The sequence below is a fragment of the Cydia pomonella genome, chromosome 9 (genome assembly GCF_033807575.1).
Source record: "Cydia pomonella isolate Wapato2018A chromosome 9, ilCydPomo1, whole genome shotgun sequence".
Taxonomy (NCBI): domain Eukaryota; kingdom Metazoa; phylum Arthropoda; class Insecta; order Lepidoptera; family Tortricidae; genus Cydia; species Cydia pomonella.
This window is the reverse complement of record NC_084711.1, coordinates 3,401,413-3,421,671: the sequence shown is the minus strand read 5'-3', so window position 1 is coordinate 3,421,671 and position 20,259 is coordinate 3,401,413. Positions and strand designations below refer to the sequence as shown.

Genomic DNA, 20,259 nt, shown 5'->3' with positions numbered 1-20,259 from the left:
GTTCGATGGACGGGGGCATATTCTGATGTCTATAAAATGGAGGGTGGGGTTAGACAGGGGGGGTTAACTTCGCCCACTTTGTTCAACATGTATATTAACGGCTTGATTGAGGAGCTCAGCAGTGCGGGTGTCGGATGTTCGGTTGATGGTTGTTTCGTCAACAACATAAGCTACGCAGACGACATGGTACTGCTGAGCCCCTCAATCAGTGGACTTAGGATTCTGCTTGATATATGTGACAGATATGCGGTGGCCCATGGACTAAAATATAATGTGCAAAAGAGTGAGGTATTACTGTTCAAGTCTGGCGCTAAAACATATCCCATTCCGCCAATAATGCTCAGTGGTTCTCCTCTTCAAACAGTAACTAGATTTAAATACTTGGGTCACTGGGTTACTGACACTCTTAAAGATGATGCTGACATAGAAAGGGAGCGCAGAGCACTGTCGGTAAGGTGTAACATGCTCTCTCGCAGGTTTGCACGCTGTTCTAAGGAGGTGAAAATTACCTTGTTTAAAACGTATTGTCAAACCCTATACACGTGCAACCTGTGGAGTGACTACACTAAAAAAGCCTACAGTGCTCTGCGCGTCCAGTACAATAACGCCTTCAGGGGGTTGTTGGGGCTGCCCTGGCGCTGCAGCGCGTCAGGGATGTTCGCCGCATGGAGAACCGACGGTTTCCAAGCCGTGATGCGGAAGCGGACAGCGTCCCTGGGCGAACGTGTTCGGGGCAGTACCAACACTCTCCTGAAAGTGATTGCTGAGAGGATGGACAGCCCTATCCTTATTCACTGGATGTCGCTGCATGCCATTCCAAACTGTAATTATACTTTTTACTAACACACTTAGCCGTAAGTCATTACTAACATAATATGGATGTTTTTGTCCGAAATAAATGTTTTCATTTCATTTCATTTCATAGTGTTGTGTTCCTGCCGGTGAGTAAGGTTGCCAGAGCAACGAAGGAAGGGAGGGGTGTTAGGGTCGGCAACGCGCATGTATCTCCTCTGGAGTTGCAGGCGCACATAGGCTACGGAGACTGCTTACCACCAGGCGGGCCGTATGCTTGTTTGCCACCGACGTAGTATTAAAAAAATATTAATAAAAACCTTCTAGTCTAGTTCTTAAAAGTTGTATGAAAAGATTGATAAGCAAGTCTTGGAAATATCTATCCAAATCTTTAACTCTTGAAATGTCCACAGTAGAGACGCCGGTTTCGCCGAATTTTTACTATTTTCACCTCCAACCTCCAATATATGTCCTTGTAATGCTTACTTCTTATATCTATGTTGTAATGCCTTGCAATAAATAGTACATATCGAAACGTCATAAGCGTCAAAATAAGTATTCTTTTAAAATTCCATATTAATATTTAAATTACTTTTTTTTAATTGCATCAGATGTAATGTTTTGAAAAGATGTGCCCCGCCGAGTTTCTTGCCAGTCCGATATTGGGATACCGTCCTACAATTTTGGAGGGATTTAAATCTTCTCGGGTCAGAGATGTAGGGTTAGACCTGGCGTAGCATAATTTGATGTTCATAAGCGCATTGTAATATGCCTACTTGGAAAATAAACTATATTTATCTTTATCTAATTGACGTAGGTGACACGTCATGGCGCGAGATCAAAGCGTGTCAGTCTCGTCAGAATACGCTATTTCCGACTGACGTGTCATTCGAGCTGGGCGAAATGTAGGGCGAATCCGGGAGACTTGCCCAGGAGACTTAAACCATTATATGAAGAAGTGTCAAAATCAAAATATTTATTTACAGTACATATGGGGCTACTTTATAGCACTAGTGCGAGAAGTAGCATATTACGTTACTGTGTCGAACATTTAAAGGGCCATATGTACTGTAAAACGTTGTACGATACATGTGCGAATAGGTAATTCGCAACTCGTGTCGATTTAAAACACTCCCTTCGGTCGTGTCTTAATTTATCGCCACTCGTTTCGAATTTCCTATTTTTCGCACTTGTATCGTAATGTACTATTTTAGCATGCATGTGTCAAAAGTGGAAATCCAGAGGCCGTGAGCTTAAGTTTTAACCAAGGCAGTAATTTTTGCACTTTTAAATTTATTCTAAGGTTAATAGCATCGTTCGCAGACGTTTCTGCTTTTTATTTTATTTTTTCTACTCGTCGACTGTAATGGTTGAATTAAGATTTCGTATACCAAACTATAATTGCTTACTTTTCTTGTATGGGCTCCCAACTCAACTATAAAAATTTATTTCGATACGCTGTAGTCAACTATAAAATAAATTGACCAATCATGTTCCGCCGCGCTCCCATAGAACGGGGGAAGTGCGGGCGGGGGCGCGCGCGTTTTGTAATACTTGCATGTCTTTTGTAATACTTTTTTGTCTACTAGATACTTAGATACTTACCAATTTTCATTACTTATTTAGGTTAGTAAAAAATATTATTTTTGACGACTCGTAGAAAAATTATTGTATACAATAGTGATATAATCAAGCTTTTCAATCTCGTACCTCACTTAGGCAACTCAGCGAGCTTCGCCTAAACACGGTACTCGACTGAAAAACTCTCTATTATATCACGATTGGATAGAATACTATAAAACCTCATAAGTAGAAAAATCTTAATAGCGCGAAGTAGTCAATAGAACCGCTGTTCTATGTCGCCACATCTAGTGTGATATTGGGCAACTATAAAACGAAACTACATTTAACAATGCAGTGGAACAGAGGTCAACGAGCTGTTATCTACCTAAAATTTTTACATTGACGTAAATAACGTGAGTTTCATGGTAAGATAAGATGTTTTTAATGTAAACAGGATACCTGCAGTTATCACTACCGTGCGATAAGTTCATTGTGACTTGTGACAAGTTGTAGTGAAGGAACACCATTAAATTTATGTTTAGTTAAGTGCAGGATGCTATTAAAAATGGTAATGATAGGTTAGAAGTTGAAACACCTTGTTATACACATTGAACTTGGTAGGGCTACCTATCTACTTACTTCATTATGCAGGTATGCATAGGATTAACTTCGAAAACGGGTTAATTTTGAAAATCACTAATATTTTCGACGTTTTCCCAGTGCACCTCAATCCTGGCCCCTATTTCAAAACGCCTACATTTGTCAGTTAAATTTCGTTTTTGTAATAAACAATAATTGTTTATTATTGTATGCCTGTCATGATTATAAGCATATAAGGCTACGGTAACGGCAACAGATAAATACATTAATATGCACGTATTTAATGCATGTAAAACACGTGGAGAGGATGGAACCTGGAGACTCCGCAGGAACCAGGAGATGGAAGATCTGTTGTCCGAGCCGAACATTATTGGAGAAACGAAAGCCGCCAGACTCCGATGGCTTGGGCACGTAGTCCGGATGGGTGAGGATCGTGCAGTCTGTAGGGCGTACTCTGGAGTTCCAAATGTCCGAAGACCGTCTGGACGCCCTAGGTACCGCTGGAGAGATGAAGTGCAAAAAGACCTTAGCGAACTCGGCGCCGTTGACTGGACAGAAACGGCTTTGGACAGAGAAGCATGACGGTCTTTGGTGTCGGAGGTCAAGATCCACTTCGGGTCGCTGCGCCACAGCAGTAAGTAAGTAAGTAAGTAAAACGTAGTTCAAAAAAGTTTACAGTTGGCACTACTTTTTCATGGTATAGGAGGCATACGAGCAGACGAATCATTATGACGGTAAGCGATTTCCGTCGCCCATGGACACCTGCAACACCAGAGTGGTTGTAAAAGCGTTGCCGTCTTTTAATATGGGAGTACGCTCTTTTCTTGAAGGTTTGAAGGTCGTATCGGTCCGGAAATATCGCAGGCGACAGAGTGCCTACCGTGAACCATGTTCGACGTGTTGCCTCCCTGTCACACCTACGTACGAATTTACAAGTGCAACAGAGAGGCAACACGTCGAACGTGGTCTACCGCGAACCACGCTCAGTTCATTCCACAGTTTAGCGGCGGAAAGGACAAACGCACAGTTGAGGACTGCCAACCATCTAAGTGGTGAATTTTAAATAAATCAATAAATGCGTGGTCCTTAGAGTTCAGAAATTTTACAATATGCGCTTGCATACTATACACATCTAATCCTTCTGTACTCGTACCGGCTATCTCATTACAAGATTACCTGAAAAGATAAAAAATAAGTTTTAGAAAAAATTGCTCACATTCAAAGTGTAACAAAAATAGTATTATTTAGTTAGTTATATAATTAGGAAAAGTAAAAGATTTTTTTTAGCCCGAGACAAAAGAAAATCCGTGGGACAGGTCGTCCAAGTCAGCTAGCCCTCCATACAATGGCCAAAAATGTTTCGCGTAAAAAAAAATCTACTTTTTCCTAATGTGTATAAATTATTTCAAAATGTACTTGCATCTTGGTACCTAAAAAGACACGTAAAAGGTATAAAGTTAAACATCAAAACAACCTGCTGAATTAAATTAATTATAAAGGAAATCACATTTAACCAAAGCCTTGGACATGTCGGACAACTTAAAAACCCTGCAACCGGATACCCTTTAACCATCCTATACATTACCGTGTATAAATAGCACTTTAATCGTCCCCGCTTCGTCCCTTAATCGCCCTCACACCCGACGTAACGATAACGACATAATGATAATAATAGGTCAAAAGGAGACACTTGTTTAATAAGTTGATACACTTGTTATAGGAGCTTGGTAAAGGGCTACTTACTTATGATGCTCCCACACTGGCTTATATACTACGAGTATATAACGTTATAGAACGTCGTGTGACAGGGACAATATGATTGGACCCGGGTATGTCCTTAAACTACGTCCACAAGAGAGGTATGGGCATTGTGAATGTCATCTCGCTCTGTGTGGTAGGGCACAGCACAGCGGATGTCATTCCAGATCTAGAGCAGAGCCCAACTGGGGACGTACCTCCACCTTACAGAAAATCGCAGCCAAATAACACTAGACCCTACTCATAGTGTTGTGTTCCTGCCGGTGAGTAAGGTTGCCAGAGCTCAACGAGGGTGGGAGGGGGTTAGGGTCGGCAACGCGCATGTAACTCCTCTGGAGTTGCAGGCGTACATAGGCTACGGATACTGCTTACCATCAGGCAGGCCGTATGCTTGTTTGCCACAGACGTAGTATAAAAAAAAAATAGTATCCGATATAATTGATAGTGTTTTATTATGTTTTCGCTGTCACACAATGTTTTATAATAAGCAAGAAAATAGCCCTTTTTTGTGTCCAATTTTGCAGTTTTTTTTTGTTATTATTAAAACTGTTGATAACTGCAAAATTACACACAAATAGAGATATGAATCTTTATTGTATAACTATGGAAGTAGATAGTCAACGTTTAAACGCACCGCCTACAATCTTTTCTGCTTTGCCCTAAGGTTGACTGGTAGAGAATGCCTCATGGCATTAAGTTCGCCTTTTGTAGATTAAGTTTTTCTTTTGTGAAATAAAGTTTTAAATAAATAAATAGTCGGAGTTGAATTAATTTACTTAGGTATAAGTACATAGCTCGTTGCGTGCATACTAATATTTTATGAACGGTCTAAAAAATAATAGTTGGCTGAAGGGGGGAAACATCCACTTGACGAGTTGGTTCCACTTCTATTTTTTGCTTACCTACATTAATTATAATAATTATAATTAACCAATATCAATAAACTGAGATAAACGAAAATCAAATGCCGCCGCAGGCGTGAGCGGATGCCGAATTTTGTCTCTGTTACGCGAGCTGTAACAGAATTGAAAAAAAGGAGGCAAATCATTTCGTAAAAAATCATTGGCTCTTCCTGTTATATTTTCTACTTTAAAAAAAGAACTACGACTATTTTGCAATCTTAATTGCAAATAACGGTGTTCAATGCAAATGCCACCTTTGCCGCCACCATCGCAACATTGTAATTTCAGCAGACAAGCGATAACATTTCAACTTTATCGCCACTATAATAACAACTTTATAGAACTTGGCCCTACGTTCCCATTGGAACGCTAATGGTCGCTTCTGGTAACCAGTTTCTGTTAACCAAACCGTTTGATAATAGTTCAGAGCTTTTCAGTCGAGTAGGTACCGCCTAAGTAAGGTACGAGATAGAAAACCTTGATTATATCACTATTGTATACAATACTATTTGTACGAGCCATCTAAAATAATACTTTTTTTTAGTATAAAACCTAAATAATTCGTAAAAATTGGTAAATATCTCAGTAGATATACAGACATACGAAAAAGATTGAAATGTTTCCTTGCGAGAAAAGTGTATTACTCTATTAAAGGTTTCTTGACAGATAGCTTTATTATGTAACATACTTTTCAACACACTTGCTCAAAATGACGTTTTTATTCCACCAATCGGTTTTTTGCTCATAATCCTAGATATTAAACACTCGTGCTCTTTCAGTATATTATAACACTCGTGCTTTTTCATTTTATTATCCGACTGAGTTAAGAAGGCAACTGATTGCTTATAATATGCATGGAAACGGACCCTTCTTAATTTGGTCGAGTAATAATTTTTTTTAACCAACTATTAGGTTTCAAATGTTAAAAGTTTTATCACACCAAATATAATTTATAGATTAATGTTTTTTGAGCCTTTGAAGCCTAAACATAATTTATTTCAAAAACGTATTAAATTTACACAATACATTAACCTATAAAACTTAAAATCTAAATCTAAAAATAAATAAAAACTAATCTTAAAATAAATAATTAAAAACTATCCCCCTGCGGCATTAAATTATGTCGTAAATTACATTAATGAATAAACATAACATTTTATCGATTTGATCTTCATCCGTCGAATAGAAATACGAAAATATGTATAACAAAGTACGAGTAAGTCAACTTTATTCAATTTATGTAAATCGCTGTATTTGGCCTATGTATGTCAGGACATAATAATAGTAAAATAATTCGAGAAAATTTTGACACGTTTTTGATAAGTAACTACGTAACTGTGGTTGACGTAACTGGTGACCGAAGAGCTGGCTTCCTCACACAACGTATCAGTATTGCGATACAACGAGGAAATGCCGCCAGCATCCTTGGTACAATGCCTCAAGAAGATTTAAGCTAGTGATGGTAATCCTCTGTACATATCCATTATGTATATTGTTATTGTAAATAAATTTCCCTTTACTTATCAAAAAAAGTCCTAAACGGACTTTTCAATTGCGCATAACAATTAAATTGTAAGTTTTAGTCCAATACTCTGTAGGTGGTAGAAATGTTCAACAGGATTACTAGACTTTTCGATAAGGCGACGCAATCAAAATTCTATTAAAACACAACCAAGTTCTAAAATTACGCAACAAAGCCAATACCAAACGCAACCAGAATCGACTACCGATAATTTATTATGAAATTCAGACAATTTTAGATTAAATCTAAACCATAACTCGTGGTATAGTACGAGTAATCTGGTATTAAATTATAATAACGTAGATTATGAGCAGTTTTAGCCGACCTGGGTAGCCTAAAATTAGCATAGCCTAGATATGATTCACGCCTGCGGCCAAATATGATCGATTGCAGTGTTGGGATGTTATATAATTGGATAATATGGATTAAACATAGTAATTAGGTATCTAATATTAATAGAGGAAATTACTAAATTACAAGATTTAAAATTTAGGTCTGTGTAAATTGTAGTACATATTATTAAAAAACAAAATATGTACCTAATTAAAAACGAGGTATGAATAACATTTACATGAAAAAAAAAAAATGTTTTTCAGATGGTTTAGCCGTGTTTTTTTTAAGTACCTAAATAACTGACTAACTATTCTAGCTAAGTGATCCAAAAGAATCTTAACCTCCGAAACGAGAGCGTGCCACCTGTCCCGATCCTGCGAAACTTCCTGACAGTTACTGACGCGAAGCTGAAGCAGATCTGCCGCCACACTGTCTTCCCAGCGATATCTGAGCCGACCCACCGCACGGCTACCAGTCGGTCGTCCCAAGAACGCCCTCTTGACAGCACGATCCTCTCCCATTCTGAGTACGAGTAGATGACCGAACCGGCGAAGTCTGTGGGCTTTCGTTTCGCCGATGATATTGGGCTCGGCCACAAACTCCTCGATCTCGGCATTTTTCCGGATTCTTCAGGTGCCATCATCTCTCTGAATAGGATCTTGCAAAAAACTTTCCTTCTACAAAAAAGTACCTACTCAAGTCTAAATAACTAGTAGCTCTGTGAGCTGTAGACCTCGCGAGCATAGCTTATGGCTCCTCTACACGATGGCCCAGCGTAGGCAAGTCCTAGGGGCACATTTATGCGTTAGAGCAGCGGTTCCTAACTTGGGGGTAATTACTCCCGTAGTGGTAAATCTGGTATTTTACGGAGGTACAGAAATTAGACCTGTAAGAAAGAATATTGATATTTATTGGGAGTAGGGGTAAAATCGGGTTCCCTAGTTAGTCATAGGGGTGGCAGAACTGACAAGGTTAGGAACCACTGCGTTAGAGGGAGCAAGTGATATTGCTATCTCATTTCACCGCATAGCTGCGTCCCTTACATTGGCCTACGCTTAGCCATCGTGTAGAGGAGCCCTTAAAACTGAATAAATGTATGGCTCCGCTGTTTAGAAGAATTTGTAAAAACGAAATTGACAAAAAACATAATTATCGAATAGGATGGTCCAACTTTGTATGTAAAAAAAGTTGAAAGGATTTTATCTTCACAAATTGAACTCATTTGCGAATGATTAGGTGGTCGCTATGATTTTGTGATTTGCAATATCCTCATACAAATAAAAAAATGCAAAGTTACCTAAAAAAACGATCGCCATCTTTTTTAGCATACTTATAAATAATAAATAAAATGAATAAAGAGCCCTTAAAGACATTTCCAAAGCAGAATTATTGATGGGTCAATTTATTTTCATACTATTTTGTATAGCAATATTGTTTCATTTATAGCGACCTCTAAATAATGTTAATTGCTCTTAATTTTTTATAGATACTTTTTCGTATATTAGAATTTAAAAAGCCCGCACGGAAAAGGAGTTTTCATTAATTATTAACTAAGAAAACTTTGTAGACACGTAAATTTACTGCCATCTTTGGACACATGATTAAAACTTTTGGAACGTTATGGTGCCATCGCTCGAAACGATGCTGTCAAACATTTGGCCTTTAATCTATTAGATGGCGCCACTTTAGGTCTTTAACAATTATAACATATATTAGTAAACGAATAAGGATCAAAAAGATCATCAAGGAAAGGAAAGTCAAATGGCGTTTACAAATTTTTATCATGTGTCGAAAGATATAGCAGCAATTTTACTGTAGCAACAAAATTTTGTTTGACAATCCACCTCCATTTCAAATTCTCTTTGCCAACGCCTACAAAATGGGAAGAAAAGAGAAAATACTCCCTTTCCCGTTTCCAAACGCCCACAGTTAGTCGGTCATCCCCTGAATGGTAAAAGTAGAACCACCTCCATCTTCGTCGGCAGAAGAAGGGCCATCAGAGCTTCACTCTGTAGTGTTTTATCTCTATAGGATTTGGCAATTTAATCCACTAAAACATCATTTTGCTACATCGAATACCTTGACTAAAATATCAACAGAAGATATATAATGTGTTCCTGCAAATTTGTGCCCTGAATTTTTGTAGACAAGATTATAGCAAGCATCGCTGGCTCTTAGTAATCTATATGCACCTAAATTTTCTAAAAGAATGCCACGAACCGTACCGAAACTTTCTGCGGCGACTGCACGCAGGAAATATGCTAGAAAACCGTTTCCCTCTTTTAGCTATGATAAATATTTTTATTTTTATTAAAGCAATATAACATACATCTACGTTTAAACTTCTATTCCTAATATAATATCAATATTCCAATCTACAACTACGTCTCTATAGCAAAGCCAAAGTTGATAAATTAATGCAAATACAAAAACTGCTCAGATTTTTTTTAAACATGAACCCGTTTTCGCCTGCGCTACTGTCCGTCTCCTTGAACTTTAACGGCTGTAAAAAAAGTTCAGACAATAAAACTGAAACGAATACGCTTTGTTCGCGCTTCGTGCTCGCTTGATCAACAATACGAAATTTAAATACAAAAAAAATACAAAATGTTACAATTCAGGGAATAGATCCAGGGTCCTCTTCTCTCTCCCTGTTACAAAGCTTAGTCAATAAAAAATAGGAAATTAAAGAGCAAAAAAAAAAACAAAGAAGATTTCAATGTTAGGGATTTGAGCCCGGAACCTCATGATTGTAAAGCTAGTGTATTACAATTGAGCCACGAATGGATATATATGATACGGTGAAATTAGGCTACTTATTCTCGAGTAAAATCTAAATATCTAAATACCCCCTAAACCAGCGTTCTAAAATATCTGAATTTTTCGCAAATCACTCTGTAACCATGTCTCACAAGGAGGAAACTTTTATGATATCGATACGGCTATTTGTTTAGGCGCGACGTACCATGACTCCGCCATTTTGAAAAAATTCCAAAAACTGGATCGACAAAAAAATTCTATTTGATCATAGAATATGGTCGCAAAATTTCACGCGAATCGGTTGAGAATTGCGACCTGTAGAGGAGAACATCCGGACATACGAAAGCAGATTGCGCGAGTCAAAACGTAGACCTACGCTACGCTTCGGTCAATAAGTATTAATAATTTATATTATATAAACCAAGGCTAATAAAATGACTAGTCCATTAATCCCGATTTGAAATAAAATCAAGCTGACAAATCCTAGCAAGGACCGGGAATAATATAGCGATGTAGCAATCTATGGTTAATTAATAAATAAATAAAATATTGGTAATAGCCTGGTAATATCCTATCATTTTCGAAATATTTCAACTTTAGGTACGTACTTTACTATTTTGTGTTTTGAAAAAATTGTTGTAAAGTGTATTTCATACGTTTAAATCTCTAATTTAATTGACTAACTTGCCGATCACTCTCCCTGTCATATTACCTAACAACTTTATAACCCCACACAAAGCTGTCAATCTAACGAGACCTCAACAATAGCTGATCTTACGGGACTCGAAGGGCCTAGTTGACCCTACGTCTGTCAAGTAGGGTCTTAAAGACTTTAATGTTGTGAAATATTTACGTCGGTTCTCAAACCAAAGCATGGCTCGCAAACGCCTGTGATATACGGTCCGGGCGATTTAAAGTCAAAGTTGAGTCTAAATATTATAAAAAAATATCAAGGGGCATTAAAACATTACAAGGTTTTGACTTGAGCCGTTTTGCCCTAAAATATCTAAATGGTAAATGGCACTGTGCGGTTTAAGAGGAATTTTACTCCCGCGGATGCTCTGGCTGTGAAATAAGCTCCCTGCCAGGGATCGGAACCGGTTTTTTGCAAAAACATCGAAATAACCATATATTTCGGTTTATTTTATACTCTAAATGTAGGACTCAGTTGTGTTTTCAGATGACGACTTCGTATTATTAGATTGCCTAATTAGAAATGAAGTAATTAACAAAGAACGAAAAAATACCGTTTTCGTTCTCATACAAAAAATACCGGTTTCCGATCCCTGCTCCCTGCAGAGGTTTCCTAAAGGGCAACAGTATGAGTTTCTTCAAAAGAGGAGTGTAAATACAGGTTTTTAAAGGGTCAACGCATGTAAAGCCCCTAGAGTTGCAGGCGTCCATAGGCTACGGTGACCGCTTACGTTCAGGCGGACCGTATGCTTGTTTGCTACCGATGTAGTATGAAAATAAAATTCTCGGTTTTCAATCATGAACCCTCGAAGAATCGAAACAAGTCGTGTCAATTTTTTTTTAATACTACGTCGGTGGCAAACAAGCATACGGCCCGCCTGATGGTAAGCAGTCTCCGTAGCCTATGTACGCCTGCAACTCCAGAGGAGATACATGCGCGTTGCCGACCCTAACACCCCTCCCTCCCTTCGTTGAGCTCTGGCAACCTTACTCACCGGCAGGAACACAACACTATGAGTAGGGTCTAGTGTTATTTGGCTGCGGTTCTCTGTAAGGTGGAGGTATTTCCCCAGTTGGGCTCTGCTCTAGATCTGGAATGACATCCGCTGTGCTGTGCCCTACCACAAAAAGCGAGATGACATTCACAATGCCGATATACCTCTCCTGTGGATGTAGTTTAAGGACGTACCCGGGTCTAATTTGTGTTTATATACATAATAAGCTAGATTTTAAAACGTTCCATACACGCGGCTGCCTATAAATACTGACTTAAATACTCAACATTTTCGGCCTAAATTATTAGCTAAGTCTGAGGAGGAGAAAGTCAGGGAGCAGGGGACAGTTTGAGAATAGCTGGTTTAGAAGCTTAGCTTTCGGCATTAACAGTCAGATAAAGGTTTATTTAAACAGAAAGAGATTTCGAAATAGAAAATAAATGCGATAACTACAGCAGATATTCTCTATTTTCATTGAGTGCTTGTTTCTACTGACTCATGAAACAACCTGCGAATAGCTACTGTTGTAGTTATCAACTGTGATGAGTGAAGTCGGGATTGTCCCGAAGGGCCTTAAAACTACTTAATAAAAAACTTAAATCTGACTGTAGGTAGTAATAATAATAGCTACCTGTGTATATTATTACTCGTACTTATATTTTGGTGCAAAGCCTTTCCCAGTAGTATTTATTATCTTAATAGAATGAGGAGAAGTTGAGTGTCATTGTGGATGTCGAGATTGAAATGTTCATTCTTTGAAGATTATATATTATGCATAAGAATTCCTTATGAATATTAAAGAGACTAGCACATTATTACTAAGTGCCACTTAGTACTAAACACACTTAGAAAACAGTTATGATTGCCCACTTGACCTATAATGAAACAACTTAAAAACGAAGCCAAATTTGGTCAGTATCAAACCACCAATTAAACAAATTGACTAACTCAAACTAATAGCCAAGTCATTTAAAACTATCAGAGATCTGAACCAATTGAAAAAGATCCTAAGTGCCCATGTAACATACTACCTTAAGCCCTTTTCGATTGGTATAGTTAGATGCATGCATTGCATGCATCATGTTATTCACATAACTTAAGTAAATCCACGGTAAGAATGATCCCTGACAAAGCACAGTTGTTATAGACGCCAGGATCCAGCTTATGATGGTCGTAGAACATTACAAGGCAATGGGGATAGACAGATATATGCACTTATTAAGTCGCTGCACAGCGCAACGGAAGTGCACTGATTGCGATTAAGAATGGCGGTAAAAATAATTTAGCGTTCTAGTATGTTTTGTAATAGCGCGGTTTTGATACTTGGCATGTAAAAAAAAATTGATACCTCATACATATTGTAATACAGTTGACATGGCTCTCCACGCCGTCCGAGACAGAAACAGATGGAGAAAGAGAAAAGTGATACAAAAGAGAAGTCATGACCTTCAATGTTGAGGAATACGACGCAAGGATGATGGAAGGAGGACATAATATTGTAATCTGTCAAACTGTAACTGATATATAGACACATGCGCTCGAAAACGTAATATGTATTACTTAGGCAGCTTCGGACTCAATTTGTGTTATTGACTATGAGGAAACTGACACCAAGAATTTTACAATAAAAACTTTCCAAACTTACTAAGTCTGATCTGATGGCAAGATGAGAAGTTTTTTTATGTTTGTTATGCTAAGGTACGTTCTCCTCAAAATCAGCAAATAGGCCACAAGGGCACTTTTACACGTCAACATGGAATTTACATATAAGCAAAAAAGCACATCAACAATTATTAAGTACAACATTGGTTTCATTCGTTTTCATCGCAAAAGCCAATAATTAACTTAGTTTTTAAAAATAAAAAAATCTGCAGAATCTCACTTCATCAATAGATTTGAACGTAGCAAGTACCAAGACTATCCTGGTGCACGGTAACCGCAGATTCTCACCGGCGCGCAGGCTAATTGCGCACGCGCCAGTTCAACGCTCCGTGTCTATGCGCAGCTGAATGCATAGGACGTGTTGCCAGTACACTTCAATTCATGGATGTAGAGCGTTTCACACCCCTAACTTAGGTAATAGGTACTCGCGAGCTGAGTTTCCGCAATTCGACGTCAATTAATCTCGCCTATTTTGCGTGGTAGGTTGTCGGGACTACTCTTGCCAACCCAACTCTACCAAGAAGCCTACCAGACCCTTGATGTTGCCGACGACTTCTGGCCCCGGCGAATCGAGGTGTTGTGCCCGGTACTCTGCCAGCCCTGGGCATTCGAGAATGACGTGGACGGCTGTCTATTCTGCCTCCATGCACGCCCTACAGAGGGGGCTATCTGTAACACGTAGACTACGTAGAGTTAACAGGCCACACGCCTAACTGACTAAAATTCATAATCTTAAACAGTAAAGGTGTAAACGCGTTTAGTAAAAGTCTGACTGCACTCACTAGAGTCACTAGGAACTTGCTCGTGCTACAGGCCACACCCGGTATTGTCTCCAAATAAATATTTATTTATTAAGATGTCTCTCATTCTCAAGCACCACAAAACCAACCGACTATAGTTTAATAATAGAACTATGGTTTACAGTTGTATATGTGATTAAGTATGAATAACAATTTTATTTTAGTTATTTCTCAAATTTATAAAAATATCTTTCCTCAGAACTGCGCTATTTAAACAATTGCAGGTTGTGCTGTATACGGTACTTATATATCCCGTAGGGCAGCAATGGTTAAATAGATAAATAATAATATAAATAGTTAAAGGTTAAATAATACCTAGCGCCAAGGAATTTTTAGTTTTTCTCACTTACACATCTTTTACAATGTCATTAAAAATAAAAAATATTATAGAAAATATTTTGAAGATTCGTTTTGTTTAAATTCAATTATTGTATTTCTTTACCTTTGATACAAAAACGCAACAATTACTTACTTAGTTAAATTTATCAAATATGCCACAAAAAAAAAACGTTTGGACCACCTGTATTGCATACAGCAACTAAGTATCAAATGGCTTGAAGAACTTATTTCAACATAAACCGCTATCTAACAACTGCTTAATAAACACAAAGACACGGATAATTAGATAACAATAGTACGCGGAACCATCAAAGATGCCGCGGCGTGACCTGCGTATACGCACTATATTCACATTAACTACAAGCACGCAAGCGAGGCGAATACTCAGAAAAACCAGCGTAACTGTGACCTTTAGATCCCTGATAATGATGTGTAAGTAGAGACCAATACTTTTAGTGTTTGGAGTTAGTTTTAGATTTTGTCTGCTTGATAAATTGGAATAAAACCATAATACTACAGGTTGCCGTAAAAGGTACGGTACGGTGCAAATGTGGTCACAGAGCGGTGCGCTACAGACTGATCTATCGATAGTGTCTATTGAATTAAATCTTTTAGGATTAGTAAAAGTTTGGTTCAATGTATGTATTATAATTTCATCCATGAGAGTTTGACCCAGAATTACGTTTACAAGAAGTTCATAAGGATTTTTCAATTTATTTAACTGCTTTCATATAACTACAACAAATCGTATTATTTAAACAAACAGTAAAATTTTTATCTGCTTATTTTGGGCCACCATTTAATTTTTCAAACTTCTTCTTCTTCGCTTTATCCCGGCATTTTGCCACGGCTCATGGGAGCCTGGAGTCCGCTTGATAACTAATCCCAAGATTTGGCGTAGGCACTAGTTTTTACGAAAGCGACTGCCATCTGACCTTCCAACCCACAGGGTAAACTAGGCCTTGTTGGAATTAGTCCGGTTTCCTCACGATGTTTTTCCTTCACCGAAATCGACTGGTAAATATCAAATGATATTTCGTAATTTTTCAAACTTTTTCTTTATGAATAATGTAATGTCTGAATTGTTGCAATCATCCTCGCGGTAAACCCATATTAATCCATCTTAATATAACTAGGTACAGAAAACTGAGAAAAAATCCCTAAATTATAATGTCTTGCCGTAATTACACACTAAACAAACACCTACATAATATGGGTAAAACGGGACCCAAGAGCGTGCATGGGAGAAGAGGAAACAACGAAACATATTCTCCTAGATTGTAAACAGGTAGACGTATACAGGAACAAATACCTTGGGACTCCGTGCACACTAAAGGAGGCAGTTAGCACCCTTTTTTTTTTTTTTTGGTATCGCAGGGGTGAATGCATTTACGCATCATCGCCCCCCGGGCGAGGGAAGCCCATTGGGGGGGCGGTATGTGGGACTCGCTCCTTCCGTAACCCCCTCTACTATTCACCCCCCCGGCGGTCCCGACCCGGATGAACCGGGACTTCACACCAGTTTGGGGAGAGTCAGCAAACGCATAACTGACTCTCCCCCCTCCCATGTAGGGCCGTGTTGTGCGGGTCCCTCACCCGCTGCCCTACTGAGGTATAGCGCGATTCGCAATGGCGAACCGCCTAAGTCTCCTGCCCATTCGTCTTCGCCTGATCGGGAGCGCGTTTGGGTCCTCCTCGCGCTCCCGCTCCTCGACCTCCTTTTGCGAGACAACCGCGTCACAAAAGGAGGTCACCGCCTCCCAGGATCTCTCGCTGTCCAACATGGCCGCCACGACGCTGTGCAGCGAGAGATCATTTGTCCCGATGGCTGCCACCAGCGCGCTCCGCTAGGCAGTTAGCACCCTGAAAATACTGCTAGGTTTCGTGGAGGAGCTGGTGTGGCTAGAGTAGTGCTACCTCGTTTTCACGCAAAATAGGCACATCGATTTGCGGAAAAATGTCCAGCATAATTAACTAACTAACTAAGTAATGTCTTGCCGTGCCATTATAATTCAGCATTTTAAAATAGTAAGTCGCACGCAAAACGTGAAATTAAAAAAGATATACTATTGTACTAACGTCGTATCTTATTTGTACGAAGAGACATAAATTTATACGACAAAACATTTTGTAGAATAACTTACTTACAAAGTAGGTATCAGACATAATATAGTTAGTAAACCTATCAGATCAGAACTTTTTATACTCGTCAAAGTAACAGCGAAACGGTCTGCACCGCTAGAGCGTAAGAAAATAACGTACTCAGAAAGTATCAGTCCTTTTAGGCAACAACATCGCACCTATTTTAATCTTTGCCAAACTAACAGTCAAGCAGTCTGCACCGCTATTATGTAAACCTCATTCGTATTGAGCGTGCGAACTCGAAAGTGCCACTTTTTACGCGCTCCGTTTGAGGCAATCTGATAAACCCATATTAGTCCAATAGGTGAAGTAAAACTTATTGCCTTGTGTGGCACATTGTACTAGATCAATAATATTAAGATTGTTAACGTAACTTTGCCGTACGGGGTTTAATGGACCCCGTACGATAGTGTCCTCGTTCATTTTAATTTTTCATCATTTTGGTGATCTTATGAATTGAGAAACTAATCTTTTTACATTTTACCCAGTGTGATAAATATGTTATAAGTTATGTCTTCGATTATATAAAAAACAACTGAATACAAACTAACACTCAAGCAATGAGCCCCGCTATTATGTAAACGTCATTCGTATCGAGTGTGTCACTTTTTACGCGCTCCGTTTGAGACAATCTGTACCCCTAGTGTAAATAAATTCGATTTCGAAACGTGACGTACGCGTTTGCGTTTAGTCTCATTTTGTATTGGATTTAGAAAGAGCGCGCCAAGCGGGACGTTTTGGAAACTCAAAATCCTATACAAAATGAAACTTAACGCAAACGCGTTCGTCACGTTATGATGTCGATCAAATTTACACTAGGGGTACTGATAGACCGATATAGTAGTTTGAAATTTAAATGACTACCCCAAACTTTTTCATACACTTTTCGTCAGGTAGTTATAGTTATTAGATTTGTAGCTGGCCCCCAACGGCTTATCTTTTGTCCATTGTTAACTAAAACGGCGCATGCGACTACCTGCAAAAAAAGGGTTTTTTAATTACAACTCCTATGGTAATTGAAATAAGATTCAAAATCAACAAATGGAAAAATAATTTGCGATTTCTTGTGTGGTCCCTATACGGTTACTGAGTGCCGGCAAGTCAAACGCTACCGAACCAGTCTAAAATGTGTCCTCGATATGCGTAACAAAGGCGCGTTAACGGAGAGCAGACTACACTGGTTTTTTGAGTGTTGGACTAGCCCGCGCTCAGGTGACAATTAGAATTATGCGACTCTTTTTTTGCAGGTAGTGGCACGCGCGGTTTTAATTAACAATAGACAAAAGATTAGCCGCTTCGGGCCAGCTACAAATCGCACGACTATACACAAATCTCTGTTTTGATATTTTGCTGGAACATCAACCACGACCACGACCAGTGAAACCTGTGTCGAATCGTCGGAAATAAACGTAAGAAAAAACATTCGCCATAGACCCGGTTTTAAATAAAATAAATAAATAAAATAAAAATACAACAACAACAACAAGTACAAGTACAAGTTTTCCTTAACCTATGACTGCCACACTAGGCTATGCCTGTCTTGTGGAGTCAGATTGAAAACAATATTTTGACGACCGGTTTGGCCTAGTAGGTAGTGACCCTGCCTACGAAGCTGATGGTCCCGGGTTCAAATCCTGGTAAGGGCATTTATTCGTGTGATGAGCATGGATATTTGTTCCTGAGTCATGGGTGTTTTCTATGTATTTAAGTATTTATAAATATTTATATATTATATATATCGTTGTCTAAGTACCCTCAACACAAGCCTTATTGAGCTTACTGTGGGACTTAGTCAATTTGTGTAATAATGTCGTATAATATTTATTTATTTATTTATTTTATTTAATACTAATTTGAATTACATCCTACGCTGAAGTTTTGGTTTTCTAATACGTATCTAATACTAAAATATTAAAATACGGTCTAGGAAGTTAATTGCAGTGCCAATATGGTCTTTAGCGACTCTCATATTGATTGGCATTGTAACAAAGGTAGGTACGAAACTAAAAATTCTTTGACAATACGCACAAATTATATTAATTGTAAACCGTAATTTAAAATTCCAAATTCAAACAAGTTTTCCAATTGGATTTTAGAACCTAGAGTCTTAAAAATATCAAAATGATTATATTTTTTATGTTTAAAAACTTGCCTTTGCTCTTGTGCGCTTTTTATTTGCTACTGTCTTAGCATTTTAACATTTTATGGAACCCTCAATTGTGCATTTTTCAATTTTTCTTTTTTGTTACCGCCATACAAAGAACACCAATGGGGAAATGGGGAAATGAAAAAAACCCTGGAACATTTTTTTATCCTATTAGAATCGAAAAAGCTCGTGATTCCGAGTAGAAAAAACCCAAAATTTTTGAAAAATTACAAAATAAATAAAATGGGCATTTATTATGTAAAAATACAGAAAACATGAGCAAATCTCAGTCACCACACTTTCCACTGCTATGCATATGCTATTTTGCCTTGTATGGCTCTAAGCCATACAAAGTATATGGGGAAATCGTAACACAATAGGAAAAAAACTCTGGGACATTTTTTTATCCCATAAGAATCGAAAGAGCTCGTGATTCAGAAAAAAATACACAATTAATGAAAGTGGTTTTTTAAGAGACGCTCTAACAATACAATAGGTACTCTGTATTGCACATTTTAATAAAAAGCTATCTCTTCTAGACAAACTTGGACTACGTATTTGTAATGTTACATTCCCAAACTTCCTACGCATTGTTTCAAATAAGGTCCAGAGTTCAAAACGCGCTTTTAAATATCGTTCTTGGAATTTCTATTTTCATCGTAAATATGAATAGATGAATAATACAAATTCTTTTGAAAGTCATGCAGAATAACATTACCTACGTTCTTGGAATTTAGTGGAGAGTGTGGTGACTGAGATTTGCTCATGTTTTCTGTATTTTTACATAATAAATGCCCATTTCATTTATTTTGTAATTTTTCAAAAATTTTGGGTTTTTTCTACTCGGAATCACGAGCTTTTTCGATTCTAATGGGATAAAAAAATGTTCCAGGGTTTTTTTTCATTTCCCCATTTCCCCATTGGTGTTCTTTGTATGGCGGTAACAAAAAGGAAAGTTTGAAAACTGTATGAAACTTTTGGTACACTTTTTTTCCTATAAGGATGAAAAGGGCTCGCGATCCGGACTAGAAATTACACAAAAATGGCAAGAAAGGTCACATACAAAAATAGCAAAAAAAAGAAACGCTCAAATATCAAATTTTTCATGAACTTAAATGATAGTAAAATAGTGGTCGTGGTGATGGGAAATTAGAATTTAAAATACTATATTGTACACCCTAGCAGGGTATCATGTACATACTTGACCAAATGTAAGACCAAAATTTACAACATGGTTTCAATGGAATAAATA

The 20,259-nt window shown here is 38.1% G+C and overlaps 1 protein-coding gene and 1 long non-coding RNA gene across 5 annotated transcripts in view; both read right to left on the bottom strand.

The window, feature by feature from the left end:
• LOC133521123 (uncharacterized) overlaps positions 1 to 20,259 on the bottom strand; it is a 614,754-nt gene that overhangs the window by 441,904 nt on the left and 152,591 nt on the right. The gene's annotated exons all lie outside the window — the stretch shown is intronic.
• The window catches only part of LOC133521144 (uncharacterized), a 64,120-nt gene continuing 55,615 nt past the window's right edge, over positions 11,755 to 20,259 (bottom strand). Inside the window, exon 2 of the long non-coding RNA XR_009799869.1 lies at positions 11,755 to 11,881. This is a non-coding gene — a long non-coding RNA (uncharacterized LOC133521144). The remainder of the gene's footprint in view (positions 11,882 to 20,259) is intronic.